Raw genomic sequence first — 5,798 nt, 5'->3', positions numbered from 1 at the left:
TGGGACAATGAAATATCTACTCAAAATTTCCAACATTACAATACAATGGACCTTCATGGAACCATTTTACTTGAGCGTAATTGTTGACTGTGTAAATGCGTTAGTAATATTATTAAGCTAATTGCCCAGGGCCTTCTATATTAATTTGGCCCAATCCTCATTGGGTTGGTTTCTGGTGGACCTTTGAATTAATGGATCAGATCATGATTCATGCATGACCTGAAACCTAATTAATTAATTATCAAATGATGTTCAAAGGTTTTATTTATTTATTTATTTATTTTAACAAAAGATATTATCTACATCAAGGGGAGCAATAATGTGATTCAAATTCACTTTTGGCGAGAATTGAACCTAAGATCTCTCACTTGCAAGCTAAGAGGAATACTACTGGATCGTAGTTAAAAGGTTTTTGTTTTCAATATAATAATATGACGAACACATCATATCCATTCTCAGTGTGAACAACTAAAACTAATATCAATCAATGTAAAACCAAAATTTAACTCATTCAAAAGAGTTAAAAAGGCGTAGATTAGCTGCAACTTTGACAAAATATTGTATGTTGCTTGTGCCGCGCCTTACCTGGAATACCAACGGTTTGGATTACGTAGGAAGTCTCTCTTCGCTTCTTCAATCCTCCTATTGACCTTGACAAGTGAAATGCTACAATTTCCTAGTCACTTCGTCTATGTCATTTCATTGAGTAATTGCATTCTACTGAGCTGGTTCTATCTATTGCCATGCATAATTCTTACCCATCTTTTAGCCGCTCCCGAGTTTCGTGCGAGCCAGCATCCGCGAAAATATAAAGCAACACCCTTGTTTTCGAGTCAACATCCTTCCTGGTTTGGATAGGCCTTTAACAAGCTCAACCATACTTCTTGTACTTTTCAAAGCTAATATTCCAAATCTTTGTAATTATATACAGGCAATATTGACTTATTTTGTACGCAAACATGCTTCTTTGAAAATAGCCTAGATTCTTGTGTATTGCTCTAAAACTCTACAGAAATATCATAGACTATTGGCATTCACTTCTAATAAACTTCGATACTTTCCAAAAACTAGCTCTACTAAATCAAACTCAAACAATGATGATAGTTAAATCAAGGCTTTACTTTCTTTACGGAGAGTTATTTGCTAAAAGGACTTTTTCAATAGGGAGAGTCTTCGATAATACAGTATACAAGACATATGCGAGTTGTGCTCTTGTGCCTTTGACCATGCTTTTATCCCATTGGGTTTTCCCTGACAAAATTTAAATAACGCAGTATTACACGCGTCTAACACCTTATTAATGTTTCATAAAATATTGCACTTGATTTTTTTCCAAGTTAAGTTTATTGAAATAACTATCAATGATTAGTGGACATTCAAGGGGAAATTTTGTAAATACTATTAGTTATGTGAATGTCCACATAAGGCCAATGCGAAATATGTAATTAATTAGTACCACGTAAATCCTAAACTTATAAATAGGCACTCTAATAAAAAAGAAATGATACTCTAATTTTCTCATTCCAATCCCTCTTTCGTCTCTCTCTATTTTCTTTGGTTCTCTCTTTCTCTATATTATATTTCCAAACATGTTACTATTTGAATATATAACGGTACAGTTGATAGCTTTCGAAATGAAAGCCCTTGTTCTGCCTTTTAAGGTCATGAGTGTACTTGCCCTGTAACAGCATAAAATTAGCCATCCAAATATAACCAAAAAAAAAAAAAAAAACCAAAAAAAGGTTTGGATTATGTAATTGCAACTTGATGAAAAAGTCAGAATTTCGAGGTTAATTAATTGGAATTCACAAGATTACATGCAGGACCAAAATCATCACGATCCTGCATATGCACGCATCATGCAGAAAGAGAATTGTATTATATTAACATAATAAAATGGGAAATAAAGCACGTTTTGTCTCGTAGATGATAATTAAGGAATGCAGTCATAAGGTAGCGTTTGGTACGCGGACGGGACGGGACTGGACGGGACGGAACGGATGTTCTGTGTTATGTTTGGTACGCGCAGGACGGAACAGGACGGTTGTTCCGTCCCGCGTTTGGTAACACATGGACGGAACGGAATCAAAAGATTAAAATGACTAAAATATCCATGTTCCGTCTGTTGTTTGGTACAATTTTATGCGCGGAACGGGACAAGACTCATTTTTTTTTTATTTTTTTTATTTTTTGTAAGTTGTTCAAATTTGAACACTATTATCCATTATTTGTTTTTCTTGGTCCAAATTTTAATAGGTATATGTTGTGTTCCACATGCAAATCCCTTTAAAATTTGTAATTTTTCCCGTTTTCTACACCTCCATTCAAATTTTCAGCACAAACCCATCAAATTTTATTATGCAAATTGCAAAACCCACACCCCAATTCAATTTTTAGTCCCTAATTTTGGTCCTTTCAATTGTGGGTTGTTGTTGTTTAGGAAGTTTAGGTTCTACAAACATTAGAATTGGCCTTGTTTAGAAGGACACCCCTCTAAATATTCCCCATTGCAGGAACAAGGCAAACCACACGAGCACATGAGAAATGTTGAAAAATATATAAGTTTAATGATCATGCATATCGTAAACGTTTTAGGGTTTAAACATTTAGAACTTAACCAAAGAAAATGAAATATGCATAACTTAAACATGAAATATCCGAAATCAAACATTTGTCTTGACTTAAAAAACAAATAATGTCTTGCTAAAGCAATAATGAAAACACTAGAAGTTGATAAAGTTCCTCATACTAAAACCACAAATACTAAAACTCCAAATGCTCAAAGGCTCTCCATAAACACTTTAATGAAATCTGGCTTCTGCGAGTCATCCAAGGTGGTCCAAATACCCATCAGATCGGTATCTTTCACTAACTTCATTGAAATTCCTAGCACCTGATCGTATGGAAGACCTATGGCCTGAAGCTCATTGAAATTCTTGATAAGCCTGTTATAGATAACAAACCTTAAGTTTTTTTAGAACAAATAAGATATTGATTGCATAACAAAAAAGTTGACATGAGATTTATAGTACTAAGCCGTTTATATGTAAACACACGTGTTGCACTTGCACTTTGAATTCTTTTAGATCGTGAACATCATTACATTTGTTTGTCATCAGGTGGTGAGTTTACTTCCCCAAATCAAGAGAGGTTCCATCACTACAAGGTGAAACGTGTTTACATTATAGTTCATTGTAAAATCGGCTTTCATTGTTTAAACTACCTATCATCCTTGTTTATTTTACCTTTTTGTTTTCCTGCTATAGGACTTTTGGACGTTGGACCTCAAAACAAATCAATGGGAACAACTAAATTTAAAAGGGAGTCCAAGTCCACGCTCAGGTCATCGAATGGTAAATTCAGGTTTCTTAGGTTGATGTTCCCATTACTTCATTAGAATGGGCTATGGAGTTTAACTGTCTAATTTCCACGTGCTTGTGTGTGTGTGTGTTGAGACATTAACAAGAAAAGATTAGTCTATTCTTACTTTTGTATACAATTTTTTACAACTAAATTTAAAAGGGAGTCCAAGTCCACGCTCAGGTCATCGAATGGTAAATTCAGGTTTCTTAGGTTGATGTTCCCATTACTTCATTAGAATGGGCTATGGAGTTTAACCGTCTAATTTCCACGTGCTTTTGTGTGTGTGTGTGTGTGTGTTGAGACATTAACAAGAAAAGATTAGTCTATTCTTACTTTCGTATACAATTTTTTGAATATCTTTAAAGAGAAATTTTTATAAACATCTATACTTTTGGTCATGTTACAGGTACTGTACAAGCACAAGATTATTGTTTTTGGAGGCTTTTATGACACGCTTAGAGAAGTGAGGTTGTTAATGGATTTTTATAATATTTTGAAGTTTCATAGTTATTTAGCTCAAGATTTTGTGTTGATTTTCTATGTCGAGGTCAGATGCAAACCACTACATTTTTAGTTGCGAAGTTGGTTTTATTGTAACTCTGTTCTTTCATAAGTTTTCTTGACATATTAACTGCCCCAAGCCATAATGTATTGTTGCATGATAATCGGAGTTGGGGTGCTAATGTGGAGTTGACATAATACTTTGTTGTGCAGGTATCACAATGATCTCTTTGTATTTGACCTGGATCAGTTCAAGGTAGAGATCTTGGCTCTGTCATGTTAATCTACTATTATTAATTCATGTTCGTTACTTTATGTACATATATGTTTAACTAATGCTTCTGCAATGTTGCATTTCAGTGGCAAGAAATAACTCCTAGGCCTGGTTCCTTGTGGCCAAGTGCCCGAAGTGGTTTTCAGTTTTTTTGTGTACCAAGATGAAGTGAGTGATTCAGAACAATTTCATTATATGCATATCATGTCTTGACTTCCTCAAAGATTTGACCTTGTGGTCTCTTTTTGACATGGCAGATTTTCATATATGGTGTCTATTCCAAAGAAGTTTCATCTGATAAAACTGGCTCCGAGAAGGGAATTGTTCATTCACACTTGTGGTCCCTTGATCCTAGGACTTGGGAATGGAACAAGGTTCTTACTTCGCCACAGTTTTCTTTTATTACTGTGAATGGAACATGACATGATTGTCTGACACTTACCCTCCCATACTCGGATGTTGAATATTCTGCTGTGTAAAAGTACCTGTTACACTACTTTTGGGTAGAAGAACATGTATGCAGGTTTTACATTGTGGAAGCTATGCTGTGGTTTTGTGTTGATCACTCTGAAGCTTTTGTACACTGATTACTCTATTTCTAGTTTCCTTGCATGCATATTTAATGATGAATAGCAACTTACATTTAGCAGCTTGTAAGTTTGAGATTTTTTTAATAACTGTAAACTCATATTATAGGTGAAGAAAAGTGGGATGCCTCCTGGACCTCGTGCTGGGTTCTCTATGTGTGTTCATAAGAAGCGAGCTTTGCTCTTCGGGGGTGTGGTGGACATGGAAGTTGGAGGTTAGTTTTTTCTTTCTACCTATCTTATTTCACTAGGCAATATAGTCCTGGCTTGAAGCTACGATTGGCCCTTGGAGTGTAGGTGGATTTATTTTCCTTCTTTTATTTCTGATGCATGCAGCTGATGTAATGATGAGCTTGTTCTTGGACGAACTGTATGGCTTCCAATTAGACAACCATCGGTGGTAAGCCCCACCTAAATATTTTTATGTTTTATACATTTTACAGTTTGAGATTATCGTACAATCAGCTGCAAGCTATTTTATTTTACAGTTTCAAATTGCAGTAGTGACCCCAGGACCCTAGGCCTCGGTACTATCTATCATGAGCATAGATCTATTCAGGTAAGTGAGCTATGTATACAAGGAAATTGTCCCCTTAATAGGCAGTTAACATTCGTATTCGTATGTTGCAGGCAAGAGTCTTGCTGCTCGCGTGTATATCTAGTTTTCTAACTTTCATTATAAGAAGAAGATGACTGGGTAGTGGAAATGTCAAACACATAAACAGAGAACAAATAAAAAACATTTGAACAATCGAAGAAAGAGAGACCGAGAGCTACACAAAAACAGATCGAACTTGGAACGGAGATGCAGAGCTGAAGATGCTACGGAAGAGTATGAGGAGGAAGGTTCGCAGAGCTGCTACACGGAAGATGCAGAGGTGAAGAGGCTACAGGGAAGAAGATGAGGAGGAAAGGGAAGATGCAGAGGGAGGAACACGACGGCTGAGAAGAAGAGGGATAGTTTTTAGGGTTTGTTATATGATTTTTGATGTAAATTTTGAAAAAGACAAGGGGCATTTTTGTCTTAAAATTTTGGAAATTTCTGTCCCATAGACATGGAACAACCCGTTCCA

At 35.7% G+C, this 5,798-nt stretch overlaps 2 long non-coding RNA genes across 2 annotated transcripts; both read left to right on the top strand.

The window, feature by feature from the left end:
* The first annotated feature begins 3,505 nt into the window (after nt 1-3,505).
* LOC148696413 (uncharacterized) lies at nt 3,506-4,306 on the top strand. The gene is made up of 4 exons (XR_015963264.1): nt 3,506-3,554; nt 3,770-3,831; nt 4,078-4,120; nt 4,225-4,306. It is a non-coding gene; the product is annotated as an uncharacterized LOC148696413 (long non-coding RNA).
* Nucleotides 4,307-4,395: 89 nt separating this feature from the next.
* On the top strand, nt 4,396-5,196 carry LOC148696412 (uncharacterized). Its single transcript, XR_015963270.1, has 3 exons — nt 4,396-4,512; nt 4,835-4,940; nt 5,062-5,196. It is a non-coding gene; the product is annotated as an uncharacterized LOC148696412 (long non-coding RNA).
* The last annotated feature ends 602 nt before the right edge of the window (nt 5,197-5,798 follow it).

The sequence above is a fragment of the Pyrus communis genome, chromosome 6 (assembly GCF_041283825.1).
Source record: "Pyrus communis isolate YQ-2024b chromosome 6, ASM4128382v1, whole genome shotgun sequence".
Lineage (NCBI taxonomy): Eukaryota > Viridiplantae > Streptophyta > Magnoliopsida > Rosales > Rosaceae > Pyrus > Pyrus communis.
The sequence above is the reverse complement of the archived record's forward strand: the minus strand, read 5'-3'. Positions and strand labels throughout refer to the sequence as shown.